General features: G+C 38.6%; 2 pseudogenes; one reads left to right on the top strand and one right to left on the bottom strand.

Moving 5' to 3' along the window:
- LOC110543455 (zinc finger protein 665-like) overlaps nucleotides 1-26,172 on the top strand; it is a 127,697-nt pseudogene extending 101,525 nt beyond the window's left edge.
- On the bottom strand, nucleotides 22,936-25,159 carry LOC110544210 (single-stranded DNA-binding protein, mitochondrial-like; annotated as a pseudogene).
- Nucleotides 26,173-26,569: the final 397 nt, after the last annotated feature.

Here is a 26,569-nt window from a genome sequence, read left to right as displayed (position 1 = left end):
TAGAATGCCTCTGCACTCTGTATCATTTGATCTTTGATCCACTGGTAGAGGAGCTACTACTATCCTGAGAATCAGATCCATTGTTCAAGCTAATGAGGGACTCTGTGCAGGCCTAGCAGTCAGGAGCAATAGTGGGAAGTAGTTTATGGGTTTGTTCTGGGATTTTCCTCTGAAGTAGCTCTAAAAAGCTGTGAGTGAGACCAGAGGCCATATAATGTTGAGTGTGGGGCCATTGTCCCCAGGCCAGAAAGAGCAGGGGGCTGACCTCTCACAGCCTGATCTTCGTTGAAAGAGATGGACTGTGGTTCAGATTGTGGTTCAGGCTGTGGTTCTGTTGGCCTTCATGTGGTGAACTCGGCAGAGACCCTTGGCCTCCAATCCTTTCTGAGTCTTTATTGACCAGAGAAGTGAGGATTTTGTGGCCTGAGCAGTAGAAAGTTGTGATGTTTATAATTTGACTACCTAGTGTACACACAGAGGCATTGGTATTGCAGTGGACAAATTGGAAAACTGAAGGTCTCATTTCTAGAAATGATGAATGTTGTATTACACATACAGCTTTGTGTAAAAAATTTTACAAATTGTTTTGAAACTGGAAGAAAAGAGGGGGTGGTGGTCATCTTTCAGCAATACTTGATTACGTTCTTTGTTAACCTTTCAACTTCCACCAGTCACAATGGCGTGGTTTAGGGAAATTCAATTCCAGGGTACAAAAGGAATTTCTGAGATGCAGAATTTTGTCAGGGGTGCCTGGTTTTAAATAAGTGGATAGGGCAGATTACACATCTTGTGACATAATTCATGCAGTAGGGAAAAGATGCTAAATTATTCTCCAACATTTTTTGTGTGTGAGTGGCGGCAAGGGCTGGGCTGTACCTGAACCCACACGGGGACATGAGAGACTGCAAGCCATATCCCAGCTTATGTTCACCTCCATTTTCCAACAGACTTCGGGAGCAAAAGGACTCTCTGTAAAATAGGTTAGTAGTAGCTGAAGGGTCAGAAATATAACAGTTTAGGTGTCATTTTATGTTTGTCTTGTAACAGTTATGGAATCTGTGTTTATTTAATTTGTATTAATTAGAAAATCAAAGGTATCTCTGGTCCAGTGCACATTTTTCAGGCTAGAATTTCCTTAGGTCTTTTCATGTAAACTTGGCTATATTTAGGCTTATGTTTTTGAATTTTTCTCTCACCCCCTCATTCTTTCACAAACACTATGCACATTCTTGATTATTGAAGTTTGTAGTAAGTACAGAAGTCACATCATGCCAGAAGCTTATGAGGTTCATGACAATAGAATCATCCCTTATTTTTCTGTTTTCCTCTGTTTCTTACCAGGTGGCTTTTCTTACATGAGATAGAGATTTTGGATTGTCCTTTAGCAATCACATAAAGACAATTTGCACTTATGTCTGTAGAAGGCAGAAGAGACAACATGAAGGTGAGTGATACCCATTGGCCAGCTTACTCCTTCTCTTTTGACATTTTCTTTTGGTGACCTGTCATTTTCTCAGAAGTTTCATGTGTCCAGTGGTCTCCATATTCTTAGGTGGATGATTTTATTCTCCTGAAAAGATAAAATCAAAACCCTGCCCCATCCCTAATTCAGGGGTGAGGGTTGTACCTTTTTAGGCATGTCATATCTTTTAAAGGGCAAAATGTTTTTTTTTTTTTGGAAATAGAAAAGTATAATATCTCCATTTAAGTTAAAAAATCATTTTACAAATATTCCTTAAAGTGTATTTATTTCTAGATAATAAAGGGCATTCATGTTGATTTTCAGCCTGCCTTTTACAAGCAGCTTTTAAATAAAATCACTGTAAATCCTATGTGCCTGCCTCTGCCTCCCAGGTGGTATGTAAAAGGCATGTGCCTCCCAAATGCTTGGATTAAGGCTATGAACCACCAACACCCTGTCATTGTAACTCATGAATTTAGAAAACAACTAATTAATAGAGAACTGTTTGTCTCTGCTGGCATTAAATGCATGGTCTATCACCATGATGCTCAAATATGTTATATTCACTCCAAATTATTCCAACTCAAACAAGTTTATATCTTTAAATTTACTTCAAACCTTTTAAACCTCTTAACTGTTTTTAATATGAAACAACAAAAGTATTTTTTTTATTTAAGAAGAAAACTTTAGTCTTTATTAAGTTAGTTTGGACTCAATGACCACGCTGTCTGATGAACAGTTACCTCTGCTTATTCAGGAGATCTCTACTATTCAAATCTAATCATGATCAATTTTGATAGGATCTACCTTTCTTTTCCTGTGGAAGCATTCGGTTTTACCAGTGAAGACACAGTTCAGTAGTTTCTCACTGTCTACTCCTTTTGGTTATGTTTACTTCTTTTTGTTATAGAGTACTTAGGTGTGCTGTTAAATTGCTACTATGAGATCTTTTTGATTATTTTTTCTGATTGTACTTAATGCTATGAACTGTCTTTTGGTCAACACTTCCATTGTGTACTATGACTTTTGATATGTTGTGTATTCATTTCATTGACTTCTAGAAAGTCTTTAATTTATTCCTTTATTTCTGTTTTGATCCATTTTTTATTCAGTAGAGAGTTGTTCAATTTCTATGAGTTTGTAAGCTTTCTATTGATTTTGCTATTGGTGATGTGCTGCTTTAAACCTTAGTGGTCTGATAGGATGCAGGAGGTTATTGCAAGTTTCTTATATCTTTTGAGATTTCTATTGTTCAAGTATATCATCAATTTTGGAGAACAATATATGAGTTGCTCAGAAGAGGGAACAATCTTTTGTGCTTGGATGAAAGTTCTGTAAACATCATTTGGGTGTATTTAGTTTTTTGATGTTAGATAGCTGGAGCATTTCTCTGTTCAATTTAGTCAGGAGGACCAGTCCACTGGTGAGAGTGATATATTGAAGTCTTCCCCTATCAGTTCATGAGGGCTAGGATGTGATGCAAGCTGCAGAAGAGTTTCTTTTATAACTTGGGTACTCTTATATTTGGGGCACAGATGTTAAGTATTGATATGTTATATTGCTGGCTGTTTTATTTTAATATGTCATATCTTTTGCCATGTTTTGATTAGTTGTTTTTGATGTTTGTTTTGGTAGATATTAAAATTGCTATACGAGCTTGATACTCTAATCCATTTATTTGGAATATCTTTTCCAACCCTTTACTTTGAGATAGTGTCTATCTTGATGTGAATCTGTGTTTGATGTATTTAGAAGGGTGGATTCTGTTTTATCATCCAATTTGTGAGCCTGTGTCTTTTTATTGGGGTGAATTTGGGTCAAGGGTATTAAGAGATATGAATGATCAGTGATTGTTAATCTTGGTATTTTGGTGGTGGAGGTGGTGGTGGTTTTAGCACCTTGTGTGGGGCTGTATTTATAGATACATATTGTGTAAATTTGACCTTAACATGCAACATCTTATTTTCTCCATTTGCTGATTGAAAGGTTCTGGGCATAGTTAGTAATATTTCTTGGCTTCTGTATCTTTTTAGAGTCAGAAGCACACTGTCTATGTCCTTCAATTTCTAGCATCTTAATGAGAATACAGGATTAATTCCAATAGATCTGCCTTTATTTGTTTCTTGGTTGGTTTTTGTTTGTTTTTGTATGTCTGTTTGATTGGTTAGTGTGGTCCATTCGATTTTTTTTTCTGTTACAGCTTTTTATATTCTTTCTTTGTTCTATATATTTAGCATTTTGATTATTCTCTGGAAAGAGACTTTTTTATAGTCCAGTGTCTTTGGTATTTTTGTATGCTTCTTGTGCCTTGATAGACATCTTCTTCTTTAGATTAAGAATTTTTTTGTATGATTTTGTTGAAAAATCTTCTAGTCTCTTGATCTCATCCTTCTTCTGCTAATCTGATTATCAGCACATTTTGTCTTTTCATAATGTCTCAGAGTTCCTGGATGTTTTGTGATAGGGAGCTTTTGGATTTAACATTTTTCTTTGATACATGTATCTATTTCATCTTTTTTTCTGTTTTTTTTTATTGTTGTTGTTGTTTATTTTCAGACAGAATTGCTTTTTGTAGCCTTTGCTGTCCTGGAATCACTTTGTAGACCAGGTTGGCCTCAAACTCACAACAGTCCAACTGTCTCTGCATCCCTGACTTCTGCTGTTAAAGGAGTGTATAAACACACCTGTCTTCCATTTCTTCTATTTTGTATTCAATGCATAAATTTATCTCCTTGATCTCTGTTTTCTGTGTGAACCTTTCCTCTGTATTTCTTTGCTGTAGTCTTTAATTTTTTCATTTCCAGGATTCCTTAAATTTCTGCATTTAAAAATTAATTTTCTTTGGTTTTTGAGCCTAGAATTCTCTGTGTAGCATATGCTGTCCTTGCCTTGCTTTGTAGACCAGGGTAGCTGCAAAGTCACAGAGATCTCTCTGCCTCTACCTGCCAAAGTGCTGGGATCACAGGTGTGATCAACATGGCCAGCTTGTTTTTGCTTTCTTTATTGATTATATTTCCATATTTCCAGAATGTGTTTTATTCTGTCATTCTCCATTCAGCAGAGGCCTGAAGCTCAGCTTCCAGATGAAGAACAGTGGTTCCATTTCTCTCAGGGGCAGCTAGAACACTTTAGGGCAACACCCATGTTCACTAGGCCAGGGTGTGGAAAGAATTTTCTATTGACTGTTACAGGTAGCTAGTTCTTTTAGAATGAAATCACCAGTGGTAGTAGAAATTCTGGTATTCCAGAGCCTATGGCAATACCAAAGAGTTACCATTCTTGGATAAGCTGCTGTGCCATGCTCTGAGGACTTTCACCTCAGAGGTTCAAGTCAAAGTCCATGCCTGGTTGGCTTGCAACCAAGACATAGGCCTAATGAAATACAGACCCAGTGAGGCCTAGGCCCAGTGGGCCAGTGAGTAGGCCCAGAGGGGGATAAATGATGAATCTCAGAGGCCATGATGGAAGGCTGATGGTATCAGGTGCCAGCATGCCTGCATCCCCAGCTTGTTTGTTTGAGGTCAGAATTTATAAACCTTGGCTAGAGGGACAAATTTCCAGGATGAATGTTTGGTTTTCTGTGTCTAAGTATCAAGGATCCTTGGCTTAAATATTGGGCCATGATGCCTCATTTTCCATGCAATAGCATGGTCCTATTGCAAGAAGGAGGACACAGTACTTAATTATCTTATATGTGTGGGGAAATCTCTGAGTACAGTTGAAAGTCACTGCTGAAGACTAAAATCCTTAACAGGGTAATGGATTTCTGGGAATTCCCAAATACTTGTTGGAGCAATTTCCTTATCAGGAAAGGGATTGGCTAATAATCTGCCCTGCGATCTATGTGAGGCTCTTTATAAAACCTGGGGTCATACAGATCCTGAGGTGAATTTTTAGGCTCTTCACTGAGAAAACAGAGTTCACTATCATAAACCAAGTATAAATAACTGGCTATCCAGAGATGTCAGACTTCACCCTAATCCAGCAAAGCTTCACATCCCTCAAATGTTTGTTGTTTCATGGCTTTATTTAAGGAATTATTGGTTTCCTCCAATTGTTTGATTATGATTTGCCTGGATTTCTTTATGGAATTTATTCATACCCCATACCACAGCACATCCTGAATATATAAACATAGCTGAAAGCACAAGAAAAAGATCTTAAAACAAAATACATGAAGATGATATTGGTTGTTAAAGCAATTAGGGCAAACAAGATGTTTAAGCGTATAATACAAACTCAGAGACAGATGTGGTAGTGTGTGCTTACCATCTTACCAATTGGCAAAAGAATTACGAGTTCAAGGCCAACCTGGGCTCCATAGCAAACTCACTTTTTCTTTAAAATTCTGCTTTCTTCCACTTGGCTTGAGAAGTTTCCATTTTCTTACACTGATGCAGACATATATCCAGTCATCAGTCATAGAAAATAATATGGTTTCCAAGTGATTTTAACAGATATCTTTTGCTTTATCATAAGAATATGAGATAATTTTAGTAGTCAAAATCATTTATCTTATATTGAAACATTTGTATGCTTTAATGGAATCTTCAATTGGAATAGCCCTCCACCTCCAATACATATTTTATTGTTGCCAAAGGAAATAATCAGATTGCACAAGTTGAGTAATGGCCAGTGATTTCTTTGATTTTGATTTTATCTATAATCCTATTGTATTTGCTTATAGGACTATGTTATATTTATAGGCCTATCTTTGTGTTTGCTTTTGACAGGAATGCTATGTATATTGTGTGATTTGATTAGTTATAATCTAACTATATTGTTTTTTTGAAAGTCATAGACCTTCACATATTTTTGCCTTCTGAAAATTTATTATATTATGCTATAATTCCTTTAGTTTTTGTTGATTTGGAGACTTGATATAGAGAAGCAGTTTTACTTTTCTCTTCTTGATCTTAAAGGTTTGCCTCTCCTCATTTCTTGGTATATCTGTGTTTTCAAGTTGTTACAATCATCAATGTCTCGGTTTTTGCTTTTTAAGTGACTGATAGAATTAACACATTGTTTTTAGGCTTTTAAAACTTTCTCCTATATTGTTGTCTCTTTGTCCTTATTAGCTTCAGTTGTCAACATTTCAAAGCCTGCAGTCATCTGAGGGAGCCTCAATAAATGGCATGCCCTCATCAGAGAAGTTGTTTGCTATATCTGTGAGAGATTGTGTTGATAGATGATTGATGTGGGAAGGCTCTTCCACTGAGAGATAGAATATCCCTAAGCAAGTGGGCCTGGGCTACATAAGATAACTACCTGAGCATGAGACAGTGATGAAGCAAGAGACCAACCTAGGAAACATTTGCCTATGGCATTTGCTTTAATTTTCTTCAAGCTTGACCAAACTAAATGTGTAAACCCATTCATGACCTGAGGAGCTTTTAGTTAGGGGATTTAGTCACAACAACAAAGAAGCAAATTAGAACAAAAAGTTATGTGCAAAGAGTGATTTTACTGCTGAACAGAACCTTGGAATGTTCTCTTTTTAAGGATTGTGGAAAACATCAGGATTTAAGATGGCAAAAGAATTACAAAGCTGTACGCAGAGATTCATCAGCTGTTCTGGTAGGACCTAGAAGATCAGAGTATTGAGAGTAATGCAGACAGAGGAAGTCCATGTCATAAGATTTCAGTGGACAATAGACTCTATGGAAAATTAAGCTAGAGGTTATTTGTATGATGTTTTAGCTGCAAATCATACTTATTCTGCCCATGCCTTGAAATTGAGTAAGGCAGAATTAAAAAATGATGGACGGGATTTCTTAGATAGAATATTGAATCTGTTGAATGGTTATTATTAGAGAGACATTCAGGACCACAGTGAAAGAAAGAGACAAGTGGAGCAGAAATAAATGTAAAGTCTTTGGTTTGTAGAGAAAAACAGTACTAGGTAGTTTCAGATGGCAGTCACGTGATGAAACAGAGGCAGAATTTTACAAGGAGATTATCACCATCAAAGAAGAGGCCCTAGCTCTGGATTTGAAACCTAAAATGATATTCATAGAGTAAATGCCCTCCTGCTAATTCTTCTGTTAATGGAAGGAGGACTCAGAGTGATTCCTAGTGCCAGGAATGAACTTCATTTAAAGCCTGCTCCAAATGGTCCAGTGTGGCACGGTCCATCCCAATTTTGAATCCAAATTGACTGGCTCACCCATGTTGTGCTTTTTCTGGAAACAAGAAAGATGTAAAATTTAACATAATAGATTCTTTGTGGTTTCTATTCAGCACTGTGCCATTCTGTGTTTGGCAGAGTCAGATCACCAGTGAAGATGCTGTAAAGGTTCATTGCATGAAGCAGTGAGGGTGAAGCCTGAGTTGCATCTTGACAGTACAAGATGTTGAGATCCCTAAGTTATGAGACACCTGTCATAGAGTGCTGCCTATAGAGAGTGGAAATAACCAATCTGAGAGATGTATAAGACGTTGCATAGCTAGGACCCTCTAAGCCTTTTGAAACAGCAACAGGATTTGCCGTTTTCCTTGCTGGTCTTCTTTCCTTGGTATAGTCTTCCCTCACTATGTATACATTCCTCTCTACTGGAATGGGAAGGGGTATTCTGTGCATTTATGTTAGAATGATGTAACTTGCTTCTGATGTGGCAGTCAAGTGATTTTCTTATGTCAGAAGAGACTTTGGACATTTAAACAGTGTATGAGTTATTGCCAAATTTTAGCATCACTGAGGTTAGACTACATTTTCATCATGGGATGGCCATAATCCAATAGTGAATTTGGTCAGAAATTATTTGATTGAATCAAAAAAGTACCCAGAGAATATGATGTTTCTGTTTTTGACATTGAATGAAAAAGTTTCTGTGTATCCTCGACTGTCATGAAAGTCAGTATGTACACCAGGCAGGTTTTGCACTTACAGGTCTAACTCCAGTTGAGTGTTGTGATAAAATTTAGGCCAACATGCTTGGCATCAACATCATCATTAGCTGCTGAGTCTGGAATGTAGGGTTTTGGATTTTTATTTAGTTTAGTTTTGTTTTGTCTATGTAAGTATAGGTTTTTGTGGTGATCTTCATCCACATCTTACATTTGAAATTTGGCTGAGAGTATTTAATTTTTTAGGGGGTATGTATTCATGACATTAACACTGAGCTTTCTGAGTCATTGAACTGCAGGGGTGTTGTGTTTGTTTTTTTTTAATTTATTCATTCATTTTATTCACATTTATTTTTTATTTAAATTTGTTTTTTATAAGTTATTCTCTGATATGAACTCGGCTCTTTAATCACTTCTCTTGGGGGGGTGCAGTCTTGCAAGGCCACAGAGAATGATGATGCAGCCATCCTTGATGAGACCTGATAAGCTAGGGTCAGACAGAAGGGGAGGAGTTCTTCCCCATCAGATTAGGGAAAGGGCATAGTAGAAAAGAAATAGGGTGGGTGGGACTAGGAATAGATGATGGATGGGGCTACAGTGGGTATACAAAGTGAATAAATTGTAATAAATAAAATTTAAAAATAATTTAACATCTCAATTGTAGCCTCCTCCCTTGTCTCTTCCTCGTCTCATCATTCCTCTTCCCCCCTTCTCCCATTTTCTCAGATAGGGGGAGCACTCCTCTCCTACCAGCTGACCCCAACTTATCAAATCTCACTAGGACTGTCTACACCCTCTTCCTTTGTGGTGTTCCAATGCCTCCTCCACCATGGGGAAGTGATCAAAGAGCAGGCAACAGAGTCTATGTCAGAGCCAGCCCCTGCTCCCCTTACTATGGATCCCACATGGAGACTGAGCTGCCTATCAGCTACATCTGAGCAGGGGTATGGGTCCTCTTCATGAATTGTCTTTGGTGGGTGCATCAGTCTCTGCATGTCCCCACAGTCCCAGATTTGTTGGCCTTGTTGGTCTTCTTATGGAGCTCCCGTCAGCTCTGAGTCTTTCTATCCCCTCACTCTTTCCTATGACTCCCTGTGCTCTGCCCAGAGTTTGGTTCTGAGTCTTAGCATCTGCTTAGATCCCCTACTGGGTTGAGTCTTTCAGAGGACCTGTATGTTAGGCTCTCATCCTGTTCCCTCTCTTCAGTCACTCCTGGTATAGATTCTATTTGCCATTTTAAATGAGAATTTAGCATCCTCAATAGGGTCCTCCTTTTTAGTTAGCTTCTTTAGGTCTGTGGATTGTAGTATGTTTGTTTTGTATTATGGCTATTATTCACTTATAAATGAGTATATACCATGCATATCTTTCTGGTTCTGGGATACCTCACTCGGGATGATCTTTTCTGGTTCCATCCATTTCCCTCAAAATTTCATGATTTCCCTGTTTTTAATATGTGAGTAGCTTTTCACTGTGAAAATGTACAATTTCTGTAACCGTTGTTCCATTGAGAGACATGTAGGTTGTTTCCAGATCATGGCTATTATAAATATAGATGCTGTGAACATAATTGAGCAAATGTATTTATTGAATGGTGGAGCATCTTTTGGAAATATGCCCAGGAATAATATATCTGAGACTTGAAGTAGCACTATTTCCAATCATCTGAGACAACATCAGAATGATTTCAAATATGGTAGTATATGTTTGCACTCTCACCAGCAATGGAGGAGTGTTTCCCTTTCTCCACATCCTCACTAGCATGTGCTGTCTCTTCAGGTTTTGATCTTAGCCATTCTGATGGAGTATCAAAGTCATTTTTATTTGCATTTCCATGATGACTATTGATATTTAGTATTTAGTTAAATGATTTTCCACCATTTGCTATACCTCTGTGGAGAATTCTCTGCTTAGTTCTGTACCCCAGTTTTAAAGTGGATTATTTAGTTTGTTGGAGTTTAATTTCTTGAGCTCTTTATATATTTTGTTTATTAGCCCTCTCTGCTGTATGTAGGGTTGGTGAAGATCTTTTCTTTTTTTTTTCAATGCAGTTTATTCAGGAACCTTGAACAATCCTCGGACCCTGGGGAAAGCCAGCCCACAGCTTAAATAGCCTCTGGGTAGCCAACCCAGGCGTGCCACGTGGGCACGGCAGATAGGTCCACATACATGGAAGCAAGCCAGATCCTCGGCCTTAGCCAAATGTGGACAGAGAGCACTCACCATCGGGAAGGTGGAAGGTGGAAACCAGCTCCATCTTTAAGGCATAGCATTCCGCAGCTCTCTACAGTTCCCCCTTTTTGTTTTAGATGCCTCAGGCAAGAGTAGAGGTCTGATCTCTGATATTAGAAATAACTTGGGACTTTGTACAGATGTTCATTTAGGTGTCATCTACTGAAAGAGCATCAGACCCGTCCGATACCTTTTTCTCAGAGGCGGGACCTGGGGCATCAACCCGCATGCAATCAGACATGCTCTTCTCTGGGTCGAAAGCGGCTGACCCTGAGTGCAGTGCTTAGCCTCGCATCCTGAGCGTATCATTTTAGCTTTTTATGGTGTCCAACCATGCTTGGGGAGAATGTCCTGCTTCAATGGCTGTAAAGGCCTGAATGATCATGGCTGCATCACACTGTTTTGAGACTCTAATCTTGCATATATACCACAGGCAAACCAAGGAGACCAACACCAGAAGGCCTGCTAACGCTCCCATGCCCGCCCATTCCTTCAGATGATTCATGGCTGCAGCAATCCATGTTGATAATCCTGTGGCTAGTCCTGCGTCCACTCTGGTAGAATTTACTGTGACAATGGCCACTCTCAGCTGCTCCATCGTAGTATCGAATTCTCCAGTCCAATTACCTAAAATATAGCTCGACAATTGTTTAGACAGATTTGCAGCACAGGAAAAATTCTCATGTTGTATGCTAGTGACACAAAGTCCAGCATACTTTCATTGACAGCCAGGTTGAGCAATTTGCCATAGGGTATCAATTTGCTCCTGCAAGAGGTCAATCCTCTGATTGACCACCATCAAGCTTCCTTTTAGTTGAGCATTAATTCCTTTATGTACAACTAAGGCATGAGCTACATTGGCTAAATGATTATTCAGGGTCTGAGCAGTCTGCCCAGTATGACTCATGGCTAATGCCCTGGTGGTAGCTCCAACAGCCGCAATGAAATGGCAGTAACAATGGTGGCTGTAGTTCCAAGATCCCTTTTCTGTCTGAAGAGAGTCATAGCGTGAGGGGCATCAACGGGCACAGGCATCCAGTGAGGCATGCGAGTAACCAGGGCATACCTAAATTTACTAGCATTCCAGCATTGGGCAAAAAAGCAAGTATCATTACCACAATTACTTGGCTCTATCTGGCTAATAATGAATAAAAATGAGGGATATAGACAAACAGGTGTGGGCTTATAGGAAATATTATGAGAAGCTTTAACCCCTCGTTGGAACATCCTGCGTCAGTTCTAGAACTAGCAGTGGTGGTGTCCGAGGTCTGAGTAGGTTCAGGAGACCATTGTCCCCAGGGGCGAGACGTGCTCCATGCCAATTGACTAACTCCATGTTTTCCTCCAATTTTGAAAGTCATTTAAGGTTCTTAAATTATTTTTTTCCCTTTTTTTAAATTTTTTCATCAATTACACTTTATTCATTCTGCATCCCCCCATAAGCCCCTCCATCCTCTCCTCCCAATCCCACCCTCCCTCCTCCCTCTGCTTGCATGCCACTCCCCAATTCTACTAATAGGGGAGGTTCTCCTCTCCTTTCTGATCTTAGTCTGTCAGTTCACATCAAAAGTGGCTGTATTGTCCTCTACTATGGCCTGGTAAGGCTGCTCCCCCCCAGAGGGAGGTGATCAAAGAGCAGGCCAATCAGATTATGTCAGAGGCAGTCCCTCTTCACATTACTATGTAACCCAATTGGACTCTGAACTGCCCTGGGCTACATCTGTGCAGGGGTTCTGGGTTATGTCCATGAATAGTCCTTGGTTGGAGTATGAGTCTCTGGGAAATTCCCTGTGTTCAAATTTTCTTGTTCTGTTGCTCTCCTTGTGGAGACCCTGTCCTCTCCAGCTCTTACTATTTCCCAGTTCTTACCTAAAATTCCGTTCACCTGCCCAACAGTTGCCCATCCGGCTCAGCATCTGCTTTGATAGTCTGAAGGGCAGAGGCTTTCAGAGGCCCTCTGTGGTAGGTTCCTAGGTTGTTTCCTGTTTTCTTCTTCTTCTGATGTCCATCCTCTTTGCCTTTCCGGATGGGGATTGGACATTTTAGTTAGGGTCCTCTCTCTTGCTTAGTTTCTTTAGATGCACAGGTTTTAGTGGGTTTGTCCTATGTTGTATGTCTATATGAGTATATACCATGTGTGTCTCTTTGCTTCTGGGACAACTCACTCAGGATGATCCTTTCCAGATCCCACCATTCACCTGCGAATTTCATGATTTCCTTATTTTTCATTGCTGAGTAATATTCCATTGTGTAGATGTACCACAATTTCTGCATCCATTCTTCAGTTGAGGGGCATCTGGGTTGTTTCCAGCTTCTGGCTATTACAAATAAAGCTGCTACAAACATGGTTGATCAAATGTCCTTTTTGTGTACTTGAGCCTCTTTTGGATATATGCCCAGTAGTGGTATGGCTGGATCTTGAGGAAGCGCTATTCCTAGTTGTCTGAGAAAGCGCCAGATTGATTTCCAGAGTGGTTGTACAAGTTTACATTCCCACCAGTAGTGGAGAAGGGTTCCCCTTTCTCCACAACCTCTCCAGCATGTGTTGTCAGTTGAGTTTTTGATCTTGGCCATTCTCATGGGTGTAAGGTGAAATCTCAGGGTTGTTTTGATTTGCATTTCCCTAATGGCTAGTGAGGTTGAGCATTTCTTTAAGTGCTTCTCTGCCATTCGGTATTCCTCTACAGAGAATTCTCTGTTTAGCTCTGTTCCCCATTTTTAAGTGGATTACTTGGTTTGCTGCTTTTCAGCTTCTTTAGTTCTTTATATATACTGGATATGAGTCCTCTGTCCGATAAAGGGTTGGTGAAGATTCTTTCCCAATCTGTAGGTGGTTGCTTTGTTTTGATGACGGTGTCCTTTGCTTTACAGAAGCTTTTCAGTTTCATGAGGTCCCATTTATTGGTTGTTGCTCTTAGAGCCTGTGCTGTTGGTGTTCTGTTCAGGAAGTTTTCCCCTGTGCCAATGAGTTCTAGGGTATTTCCCACTTTTTTTTCAAGCCGATTTAATGTGTCTGGTTTTATGTTGAGGTCTTTGATCCACTTGGACTTCAGTTTTGTGCAGGGTGACAAGTATGGATCTATTTTCATTTTTCTACATGTAGACATCCAGTTAGACCAGCACCATTTGTATGGTTTTGGCATCTTTGTCAAATATCAGGTGTCCATAAGTGTGTGGGTTTATTTCTGGGTCCTCTGTTCGGTTCCATTGATCCACCATTCTGTTTCTATGCCAGTACCATGCAGTTTTTAAAACTGTTGCTCTATAGTACAACTTAAGATCAGGGATGGAGATACCTCCGGAAGATCTTTTATTGTAGAGGATTGTTTTAGCAATTCTGGGTTTCTTGTTATTCCATATGAAGTTGAGAATTTTTCTTTCCAGGTCTGTAAAGAATTGTGTTGGTAATTTGATGGGCATTGCATTGAATCTGTAGATTGCTTTTGGTAAGATGGCCATTTTTACTATGTTAATCCTACCAAGCCAAGAGCATGGGAGATCTTTCCATCTTCTCATATCTTCTTCTAATTTTTTCTTCAGAGATTTGAAATTTTTTTCATGCAAGTCTTTGACTTCCTTGGTTAGGGTTACTCCGAGGTACCTTATGTCATTTGTGGCTATTTTGAAGGGTGTTGTTTCCTTAATTTCTTTCTCAGCCCTTTTGTCTTTTGTATACAGGAGGGCTACTGATTTTTTTGAGTTAATTTTGTATCCTGCCACTTTGCTGAAGGTGTTTATCAGCTGTAGGAGTTCCCTGGTAGAGTTTTTGGGGTCACTCATGTATACTATCATATCATCTGCAAATAGTGATAATTTGACTTCTTCCTTTTCAATTTGTATCCCCTTGATCTCCTTCAACTGTCTTATTGCTCTAGCAAGGACTTCCAGCACTATGTTGAAGAGATATGGAGAGAGTAGGCAGCCTTGTCTTGTCCCTGATTTCAGTGGGATTGCTTTAAGTTTCTCTCCATTCAGTTTCATGTTGGCTATAGGCTTGCTGTATATCGCCTTTACTATGTTTAGATATGTGCCTTGTATCCCTGATCTCTCCAATACTTTGAACATGAATGGATGTTGGATTTTGTCAAAGGCTTTTTCAGCATCTAGGGAGATTATCATGTGGTTTTTTTCTTTCAGTTTGTTAATATGGTGGATCACATTGATGGATTTCCGTATATCGAACCACCCCTGCATACCTGGGATGAAGCCTACTTGGTCATAGTGGATAATATCTTTGATGTGTTCTTGGATTCGGTTTGCAAGTATTTTATTAAGTATTTTTGCATCAATGTTCATAAGGGAGATTGGCCGGAAATTCTCTTTCTTTGTTGAGTCTTTGTGAGGTTTAGGTACCAAGGTGACTGTGGCTTCATAGAATGAATTTGGTAATATTCCTTCTGTTTCTATTTTGTTGAATAGTTTGAAGGTGTTAGCTCTTCTTTGAAGGTCTGGTAGAATTCTGCGCTGAAGCCATCTGGTCCTGGGCTTTTTTTGGATGGGAGACTTTTGATGACTGCTTCTATTTCCTTGGGGGATATAGGTCTATTTAGTTGATTTACCTGCTCCTGGTTCAGCTTTGGTAAGTCAAATTGATCAAGAAAATTGTCCATTTCATTTAGATTTTCAAATTTTGTGGCATATAGACTTTTGAAGTAAGTCCTAATGATTGTTTGGATTTCCTCAGTGTCTGTAGTTATATCCCCATTTTCATTTCTGATTTTGTTGATTTGGGTGGTGTCTCACTGCCTTTTAGTTAGCCTGGCTAAGGGTTTGTCGATCTTGTTGATTTTCTCAAAGAACCAGCTCTTGGTTTCATTGATTCTTTGAATTGTTTTATTTGTTTCCAATTGATTGATTTCAGCCCTGAGTTTGATTATTTCCAGCCGTCTACTCCTTCTTGGTGTGTCTGCTTCTTCTTTTTCTAGGGTTTTTAAGTGAGCCATTAGGGTGCTTGAATGAGCTGTCTCGAATTTCTTCTTGAAGGCACTTAGTGCTATGAACTTTCCTCTTAGCACTGCTTTCATTGTGTCCCACAAGTTCAGGTATATTGTGTCTTCATTTTCATTGATTTCTAGAAAGACTTTAATTTCTTTCTTTATTTCTTCCCTGACCCAGCTGTCATTTAGTAACAAGTTGTTCAGTTTCCATGTGTGTGTAGGCTTTTTGTTATTTCTGTTATTGTTGAGGTCCAGCTTTATTCCATGGTGATCAGACAAGATACATGGGATTATTTCAATCTTCTTGTATCTGTTGAGGCTTGCTTTGTGACCCACTATGTGGTCTATTTTGGAGAAGGTTCCATGAGGTGCTGAGAAGAAGGTAAATTCTTTTGTGTTTGGGTGTAAAGTTCTGTAAATGTCTGTTAGGTACATTTGATTCATGACCTCTGTCAGAGACATTGTTTCTTTGTTTAATTTCTGTTTGGTTGACCTGTCCTTTGTTGAGAGTGGGGTGTTGAAGTCTCCCACTATTAATGTGTGGGGATCTATATGTGCTTTAAATTTTATCAATGTTTCTTTCACAAATGTGGGTGCCCTTGTATTTGGGGCATAGATGTTCAGGATTGTGATGTCTTCCTGGTGGAATTTTCCCTTAATGAGTATGAAGTGTCCTTCCCCATCTCTTTTGATTAATTTTGGTTGAAAGTCTATTTTATCAGATATTAGAATGGCTACTCCTGCTTGCTTCTTGGGTCTGTTTGCTTGGAAAGTCGTCTTCCAACCCTTTACCCTCAGGTAATGTCTATCTTTGTGTCTTAGGTGTGTTTCTTGTATGCAACAGATTGCTGGGTTTTGTTTACGTATCCATTCTGTTAATCTGTGTCTTTTTATTGGAGAGTTGAGTCCATTGATGTTGAGAGAGATTAATGACCAGTGGCTGTTAGATCTCTTGATTTTGATGTTGGCTGTGGTCATCAGGTTGTGTGCTTGGTTGCTTTTTGTTTTACTGAAGTGAGGTTATTTATTTCCTGTGTTTTCTTGAATGTAGCTAGCTTTCTTGGGTTGTATTTTCCCTTCCAGTGTCTTCTGTAATGCTGGATTTGTTTGTAGGTATTCTTGAAATTTGTTTTTGTCATTGAATATCTTGTTTTCTCCATCTATGAGGACTGAGAGTTTTGCTGGGTATAGTAGCCTGGGCTGACATCTGTTTTCTCTTAGGGTCTGCATGATATCCGTCCAGGCCCTTCTGGCTTTCATAGTCTCTGTTGAAAAGTCAGGTGTGATTCTAATGGGTTTGCCATTATATGTTACTTGGCCTTTTTCCCTTGCAGCTTTTAGTATTTTTTCTTTGTTCTGTATACTTACTGTTTTGATTATTATGTGGCGGGAGGATTTTCTTTTCTGGTCAAATTTGTTGGGTGTTCTGTAGGCCTCATGTATTCTAATTGGCCTCTCCTTTAGCTTGGGGAAATTTTCTTCAATGATTTTGTTGAAAATATTTTCTGGGCCTTGGAGAAGGGAGTCTTCTTTTTCCTCTATACCTATTATTCTTAGGTTTTGTCTTTTCATATTGTCTTGCATTTCTTGGACGGTCTGTGTCAGGAATTTTTCGGATTTAACATTTTCTTTGACAGATACATCGATTTCTTCCATTGTATCTTCTACACCTGAGATTCTTTCTTCCATCTCTTGTAGTCTGTTGGTTATGCTTACCTCTGTAGTTCCTGTTTTCTTCCCTAGATTCTTCCTTTCCATTATTTCTTCCATTTGTGTTTTCTTTAATTTTTCCAATTCTATCTTCAGGTCTTGAGTTGTTTTGTTTACTTCCTTCACCTGTCTGATTGTACTTTCCTGTTTTTCTTTTAGTTCCTTCAACTCTGTTTCTATCATTTCATTCAGTGTTTTAAGCATTTCCTTTCTAAAGGCCATAAACTGTTTGGCTGCAGCTTCCTCTATTTCTTTACGGATGGCAATATTCTGTTTGAGTTTATCTTCCTCTATGTCTTTACGAATCTTATTTGTTTCCTCTGTTATCATCTTCATGAGCATACTTGTTAGGTCATCTTGGATTTCAGTTATGGTGGGGTGTCCAGGGCTACTTGCCCCTGGGTAACTGGGTTCTGGAGATGCCATATTGCTCTGTCTTTTGTTGCTTGAGCTTTTACGCTGGCCTCTACCCATTGTGTTATCTTAGGTGTTTAGGGTTATTTTCTGGTGGTTCCTGGGGATCCTGTGGTGGAGAGAATCCCCTTTGCAGAAAGCTGGTTTTTCCTGAAGGATGTCTTCTCAGCTTTTTGGGTATAGTCCCTGGATGGCTGGTGTTTTTTTCAGGAGTTGCTCACCTCAGGGATATAGACCTGAGTGGCAACTGTGGTCTTTGTTAGTCGAGAGGGTTCTCCTCTCACCCAGGGAAGTCCTGAGGGCAGCTGCCCTGTTTCTGGGTTTCTTGTTGCAAATTTAATGATCAGCTGCTGTGACCCAGTTGGACATCAGGCGCGTCTCAACTGTTTGTGCTTGTGTCTGGAGCACAGCTGAGTGCTGGCGCCTCGGCCCCACTAGACTGCTAGACTTTTTCTAGGGAAGGATTGGGTGATTTAGATCAGTACAGTTTCCTTCCTTCCCCGTGGATTCTCTGGAGACACGGACTCCTAGTGTCTTTTTTTGCCCTGGTGCACACTGCTCAGTGTCCGCCAGCTGGCTGGCCGCAGAAATTGCCTGTGCCTGGAGCACAGCTGTGTGATGGCGGCTCAGTCTCTGCCAGCTGTCTGGTGCGCAGAAACTGCCTGTGTCTGCCTTTGCGGCTTTTGGGAACCTGAGTGGCTCCCTGAGCTGGATAATTTTCCGGGGACCTTTTCAGGTTGGGGGTGAGCTGAGTGCTCTGAGATCAGACCCGCCGTTTCTATCTCCCGCAGTGAATCAGGCACGCAGGCAGGCAGGGCTCTGTGCTGGATCCTGGGTTCCCGGCTCTGGCTCCGGGCTGGCTTCTGGGGTGCCCATGGAACCCGCCCGAGTCTTTTCCAGGGGATGTCTGGGTGACCTAAGGCCGGTCCCAATCGTTTCCTGTACCCTGGGGTTATCTCTCGACTGAAAATTCCAGTCTCTGATAGTGTGGTGCCCAGGGTTCAGTCTGGGACCGTGACCAGAGACACTGGCTTGTGGCTCTGGGTTGGGGCTGGGGCTGGCGGCCGGCAGCCAAGCGTCTGGCGGAACCGTGATCTCTTCCGCGGTTTAGCAGGGTGAGTTAAAAGCTGATTGAATCCCCCACCGTGGGGTATCCTCTCACCTGGGAAACACAATGACTGTGTTTTATGGCCGAGAGTTCTGATTGCTGGTCACTGTGCTGATCCTGCTGTGCTGCTGCTCAGAATGAGAGTCCTCCCGGCTCCGCCATCTTGCCCCTCCCACCGGTGAAGATCTTTTCTTAGGTGTAGGCTGTTGATTTGTTCTATTGACAGAGTTCTTTGATTCATAGAAGGTTTTAGTTTAATGAGATTCTATTTATCAATTGTTGATCTTAGAGCCAGTGCTCTTGGTGTTTTTTTCAAGAAGTTATCTTCTATGCCAATGTGATCCAGGTTATTTATTTCCCCCTTTTTCTTCTAACTGATTTAGTGTGTCTGGTTTTATTTTGGAAGTCTTTGATCACCTTGGACTTTAGTTAAGTGCGGGATGGTAAATATGGATTTATTTTCATTTTGCTATATGTAGACTTCCAGTTATACCAGCACCATTTGTTGAAGATATTGCCATTTTTTTTTTCATTGCATGGTTTTGGCTTCTTTGTCAAAAATTAAGTGTCCATTGATTTGTGGGTTTATTTATGAGCCTTTTCTTCAATTCCATTGATTCACCAGTTTGTTTCTGTAATAGTACCATGCTGTTTTTATTACTGTTGCTTTATAGTATAGTTTGAGATAAGGGATGGAGAAACCTCTTGAAGATCTGTTTTTGTACAGAATTGTTTTAGCTATTCTGGTGTTTGTTTGTTTGTTTGTTTGTTTTGTTTTCATATGAAGCTGAGAATTGTTCTTTCAAGGTCTGTAAGAAATTGTGTTGATATTTTGATGAGATATCATTGAATCTGTAGATTGTTTTTGGTAATATGGCAATTTTTACTATGTTGATCATACTGATCCATGAGCATGAGAGATCTTTCTATCTTTTGTTATCTTCTTCAATTTCTTTTTTCAGAGGCTTGAAGGTTTTTTTTTTTTCATATAGGTTTTTCACTTGCTTGGTTAGGGTAACACCAAGATACTTTATGGGTTTTTTTTTCTGGCTATTGTGAGGGGTGTTGTTTCCCTAATTCTTTCTCAGGTAGTTTGTCCTTTGTATATAGGAGTGCTACTGATTAACTTTGTATCCAGCCAGTTCGCTGAAGTGTTTTTCAATTGTAGGCATTCCCTGGTAGAACTTTTGGGGACACAAATGTATACTGTCATTTCATCTGTGAATAGTGATACTTTGAGTTCTTCCTTTTCAATTTGTATTCCCTTAAACTCCTTTAGTTGTCTTATTGCTCTAGATATTACTTCAGGTACTATATTGAAGAGATTTAGAGAGAGTGGATAGCCTTGCCTTGTCTCTGAGTTCAGTGGCATTGATTTAACTTTCTTTCCATTTTGTTTGATGTTAGCTATAGGATTGCTGTGTATTGCCTTCACTGTTTTTAGGTATGTGCCTTATATCCTCAGTCTCTTTGAGACTTTAAACAAGAGTAAGTGTTGGATATTGTCAAATGCTTTTGCAGCATCTAAGGAAATGATTGTGTGGTTGTTGTTTTCTTCAATTTATTTATATGATGGATTACATTGATGGATTCCATGTATTTAATCACCACTCCATGCGTGGGATGGAGCCTATTTGGTCATGGTGGATGATATCTTTGATATGTTCTTGGATTTGGTTTGTGAGTATTTTATTGAGTATTTTTGCATTATTGTTCATAAGAGTGATTGGTCTGAAATTCTCTTTCTTTTTTAGGTCTTTGAGGATTTATCAAGGTGACTGCAGTCTTACAAAAGGAGTTTGGTCATGTTGCTTCCATTTATATTTTATGAAATAGTTTGAAGAATATCGGTATTCTCTCTTCTTTGAAGCTCTGGTAGTATTCTGCTCTGAAATCATTTGTCCCTTGGTTGGGAGTCTTTTGATGTTTGCTTCTATTCGCTGAGGGGATGTAAGACTTTTAAATTTCTTTACCTGATCTTGATTCAACTTTGGTAAGTGGAAACAATAAAAAAAAACTGTATATTTCATTTTGATTTTTAAATTTTGTGGCATATAAGCTTTTGATATAAGAGCTAATGGTTCTTTGGATTTTCTCAGCGTCTGTTATGTCTCTCTTTTTATCAGACTTGGTTGATTTGGATAGTGTCTCTCTGCCATTTTCTTAGTTGACTAATAGTTTGTTTTTTTATTTTCTCAAAGAACTAGCTCCTGGTTTTCTTGATTGTTTGAATTGTTCTCTTTGTTCCTAATTTATTGATTTCAGCCCTGAGTTTGGTTATCTAGTGGTCTACTCCTTTTGGGTGTGTCTATTTCTTTTTTCCTAGAATATTCAGTTGTGCCACTTAGTTCCTTGTATGAGAAGTTTCCAATACCTTATGAAGGCAATTAGTGCTTTAAAATCTCTTCTTAAGACTGCTTTCATTGCATCTCATAAGTTTGGGTATGATGTGCCTTCATTTTCATTGAACTGTAGGAAGTTCTTTATTTCTTCCCTGACCCAGATTTCATTGAGTAGGGAGTTGTTCAGGTTACATGTGTGTGAAGGCTTTTTGCTATTTCTGTTATTGTCAAGATCCATCTTTAGTCCATCATGGTCTGATAGGATACAAGATATTACTTCAATCTTGTATCTGTTGAGGCCTGGTTTGTGACCTACTGTATGGTCAGTTTTAGAGAAGGGTCCATGAGGTGCTGAAAAGAAGATATATTCTTTTCTGATTGGGTGAACATTTCTCTAGATATCTTTTAGGTCCATTTAATTCATGACATCCATTAGTGTCATTATATCTCATTTTAGGTTTTGTTTCACTGCTCTGTCCTTTGATGATAGTGAGTTGTTGTGGTCTCTCACTATTAATGTGTACAGATTGAAATGTTCTTTAAACTTTATTAATGTTTCTTTTACAAAAGTGGGTGCCCTTGAATTTGGGGCATAGTTGCCCAGAATTGAGACACCATCTTGGTAGAATTTTCCTTTTATGAGTTTGAAGTATCCTTCCTCATCTCTTTCAATTAATTTTGATTGCATGTCTGTTATATGAGATATTAGAATTGCTACTCCTGCTTGTTTCTTGTGTCCATTTGCTTGAAAATCTCATTCCAGCTGCAACATCCCAGGAACTTTTCCAGGGTTTAGTTCAGTGCTCTGAGGTTGGAAGCAATTTTTTCCTTCACCATTGGGTTTCCTTTCACCTGGAAAACACAGTCAGTGGCGTTTTGTGGCCTACTGTTTCAACTATTGGTCACTGTGCAGTCTCTGCTACCCTGCTGATCAGACACAGTGTGCAATCAGCTCTGCCATCTGGGATCTGTTTTTTTTAATTTTTACTGAATATGAGTATTTTGCTTATATGCATGACTATGCACCTCTTGTGTGCCTGCTCCTTACACAAGTTAGAAGATTGCCTCAGAACTCATGAACCTTGAATAATGGATAGAAGTGAGTTCCATGTAAACACTGACAATTGAGCCCAATTATTTGCAAGAGCAGCAAGAGCTCCTCACTGCTGAGCCATCTCTCCTGCCTTATGTTGCTTATTTATGATCAGCATTTACATTGCTAATTTTTTTAACTTTTCAAACACGCATTTCCTTTTAGTAAGATCTTATTAATGTTATAGTTTAAGCTGTGGCACTGCTGGTTTCTGGAAGAGTAATACAGAATTGGATTGAATGTATAATTTCTTGTAGGAGCATCAGTAAAGAGCTCTGAGTTTTTTCTACCTATAATATTTGTTTGATTAACTTTTAGGGGAGGCTCTGTCTTACAATATAGGTCTGGCTGTCCTAGAACTCTTTGCATAGATCATGCTGGCATCCAACTCATTGAGATTCACCTGCCTCTGCCTCCTGAGTGATGGAATTAGACACATAACTGAATACACCCAGCTTGTCCATCATTTTTTGTAGTTAATAAATGTTCATAAATTTCTCTGATATGTAATCAGTACTGTTCATATGTTCATTTCTCTCTGTATCTCCATCTCTATCTTTCTCTTTCTATTTCACACTCTTCTTTCTGTTTGTTTTTGTCCACATTAATTGGCATGTCTATTTCAAGGCTGTATCGTATTCAAAAGGTTCAGATATGACACAGTTATTCAGTTTTCTTCTAAGAATGACTTATTGATAACATTAGCACATCCTTTTAAATATAAACTATAGACTATATATAATTTGGAAAGGATAATATATAAAATAATTATCAAAGAAAAATCATGTGTTCTATGCCTTTTCTTTTGTCTGGTCACTCACGAATATGATCTTATCAGCTATGATTATTGTTGTTTGCCACCTCACATTATTTTTATCCATGTGTTCACCATAGTCCACTTTCCTGTCCACAAATATACAAGCCCCCCTTTTCACATACTAATATGTCATATCCCTGATGCCTGGACAAAACATGATATTCAGTGCCAAGTTGTCTTTGGACTGATGCCAGTGTCCCCTGATCACCACATCTTATTTGTTGCTAGAGAAAAAATATCGTGACTATGTTTTTTTCCTTCCACCTGTCTCTTGACAGGGTCCTGACCAACTCATCCAAGTAACTGAACACAATTCATAGATTGCTCAAGAATCCAACTGCTGGATACTTTAGATTCATGTTTCACAAACTGATGAAACTCCTGTAACATAGGTCTTAAAAGCACAGTTTTGGTTTTTCTTACAATGTAATCTTTAGGCTTTTCCTTCTCCCCTCCTTCACCTGATGCACAACACCTAACTGTCTAACATTAGCACTTCTGTGTCACAAAATAAATGAAAGAAGTACTAGAAATATGTGAATATATTTCCAATGAAGTATAAATTTATATTGGTGCCTCTGTTTCTGTTGTACACATGTATCACATATTTTAGAATTCAGTGACCTTCAATGATGTGCATGTGAAATTCAGCCAAGAAGAGTGGGCTTTGCTGGAACCTTCCCAGAAGCAACTCTACAAAGATGTGATGTTAGAGACCTGTAAAAACCTCACTGCTATAGGTAAGACTGCAAATTTTCTTTCACTTTTAAAATAAGGAGACAACTCTTACTTTATTATTGATACTCTTCTATAATTCCAATTGAGAATGAGGTGGAATGTGGTGAATAAATGAGACATGGTTCTAAGGGTCACAGAAGATAGTGATTTAAGTTTTTCCTTAATAATAATATGGTATTTCCAATAATATGTATTTTCTGGTACTATATTTTAGGCTACAATTGGGAAGATCATAATATCGAAGAACATTTTCAAAGTTTTACAAGTAATAAAAGGTAACTTTATGTGCATGCTGAAACAGACATGAATCTTAAGAAATTTTAATGTGTCCTGGAAGTTTGTTTGTTTGTTTGTTTGTTGGCTGCTTTTTATTTTCTGTTTTTGAAATAGTTTTTGTTTTCTGCATAGCTGTGGCTTGACTTAGACTTGCTTTTTAGACCAGCTGGACCTCAACCTCACACAGATCTGCCTGCTTCTGCCTCCACAAGTGCTGGGATTAAAGGCATGTATCAGCACAGCTGGCTGTGTCCTGGAAGTTTTAAAGAAAAGCAACAGTGTAAAAACAGCACTGATTTTAGTGTACTGATGATCATTAAAATCTTACAATTCCATGTACTTCAATGTCAGGTAACTCATTTGTGTTTGCAAGGCATTCCCCTAAGATACAAGAAAATAAAATAATATTGTAACTGAAAATACCATTTGAATCATATGGACATAACAGCTACTGAGTTGAACTGCCAATCTGGTCATTCTCATTCTATCTAGTCAGATATTATAAGAGGTATACACATTGAATAGGTGATCAGTATGTGTCCAAAACCTTCTAATGAGCAAATATTTCATGGTGCAACCAGTGTTACTCATACTCATGCAGTAACACTGTGAATTTTAGTGAAAGGAGCAGCTCATGAAAGTCAAGAATATTGTTGAGGAGAAACATTAATCCCTATATGGCATGTCTATGATGAACAAAAAACAAACTGTTAATTCAATGTGGGAATCTTTTATTAATCTTATAATTTAAATAGGTGTATCATATGTCACAATATTTCTAAGACACATGAGCATAGGGATATTGAAAGAAGCAGTGTACCTATCTTTCTCCAAGAACAACTGATTTTGTAGTAGTCCCCATTTTGAGTAGATTTTCTGAATGTGATAAATGGTTACTGTTAATTGGTTTTGCAACTTCACTGAGAATTCATCAGCAAACTTATACTGCTGAAAATACTTATGAATACTAGGAATTTGGAACTTCTTCATGTCCTGCTCACTTTTTAAATGAAGTGTCATCCATACAGTACAAAAATTTGTGAATGGGATTGCTGTGGTAAAACTCTGAATTCTTACAATACTCTTCCTATATTTGAGAAAATATCTTATAGAAAAATGATGCTATAAAAGTGAATCACATAACAAATGCTCTTACCATCACAGGGATCTGCAAAAATACCCATAACGAAGGGGAAATACCCTGAATATAAATAAAGTGATAAAACTTTAAAATTTTATTCTTCTTTGCCATTAGACTGAATTATAAAATTAATTCATATAGATAAATATATTTATTAGTGTAATGAAATGACTGTGGTAAATCTTTCACATGTGCCAATTATATTTGCAGGTATGAAAGCAGTCATACTGGAGAGAATCCCTTTGAATGCACTCTATGTGGTAACGCCTTCCCCTATACCACTGTTCTCATGTGGCATAAAAGAACACACACAGTAGAGAAGTCTTATAAATGTAATCAATATGGTAAAGGCTTTGCAAAAAACAGTCATCTCACATGGTATAAAAGAACACATACTGGAGAGAAACCTTATGAATGTAACCAGTGTGGTAAAGCCTTTGCAGAAAACAGTACTCTCTTAAGCCATAAAAGAACAAACACTGGAGAGAAACCTTATGAATGTAATGAGTGTGGTAAAGCCTTTGCAAAAAGCAGTATTCTCTTAAGCCATAAAAGAACACACACTGGAGAGAAACCTTATGAATGTAACCAGTGTGGTAAAGCCTTTGCACAAATCAGTGCTCTCATACGGCATAAAAGAACACACACTGGAGAGAAACTTTATGAATGTAACCAGTGTGGTAAAGCCTTTGCACAAAACAGTACTCTCTTAAGCCATAAACGAACACACTGGAGAGAAACCTTATAAATGTAATGAGTGTGGTAAAGCCTATGCACAAAACAGTCATCTCATAAGACAAAAGAACACACACTGGAGAGAAATCTTATGAATACACCCAACATGATAATGCCTTTGCATAGCAGAGTAGTCTCCAAAAACATGCACAAACACACAGTGGAGATAAGCCTTGTGAGGGTACTTAGTGTGATTAAAGCCTTTGCGTGTAACAGTCATCTCCTAAAAATCAACACATTCTGGAGGTCAACCATATGAATATAAATATGTGGCAAAGCCTTTGCATATAACATCTTTTAATACATAAAAGAACACATACTGGAAAGAAGCTGTCTGACTGCAACCAATGTGAATAAACTTTTGCACTTCAGAGTTATCTTCACCCTCATGAAAGAAATCCTAATGGACAGAAAGCCTACGACTGCTTTTAACATGGTGAAACCATTCCATATTTGTATAATTTTCATCATCCTGAAAGGATACATACTGGAGAGAACTTAAGAATGTGTTAAAATAGTGCAAAATCTAGAGTTATCATCATCATAAAAGTATCCTTACTGGAGAGGAATTCTGTGACTATAAGCAATGTGGAAAGGATTTTTTGTTCTTTGGTCCAGTGAGATGCAACAGAACTGAAAAACTAGCTCAATGAAAATGACCTCCCTTTTCTGAAGGGGAAGGAGAAAGGGAATAGGGGCAATAGGAATGGAAGGTAGT

The sequence above is a fragment of the Meriones unguiculatus genome (assembly GCF_030254825.1).
Source record: "Meriones unguiculatus strain TT.TT164.6M chromosome 13 unlocalized genomic scaffold, Bangor_MerUng_6.1 Chr13_unordered_Scaffold_34, whole genome shotgun sequence".
NCBI classification, from domain to species: domain Eukaryota; kingdom Metazoa; phylum Chordata; class Mammalia; order Rodentia; family Muridae; genus Meriones; species Meriones unguiculatus.
The sequence above is the reverse complement of the archived record's forward strand: the minus strand, read 5'-3'. Positions and strand labels throughout refer to the sequence as shown.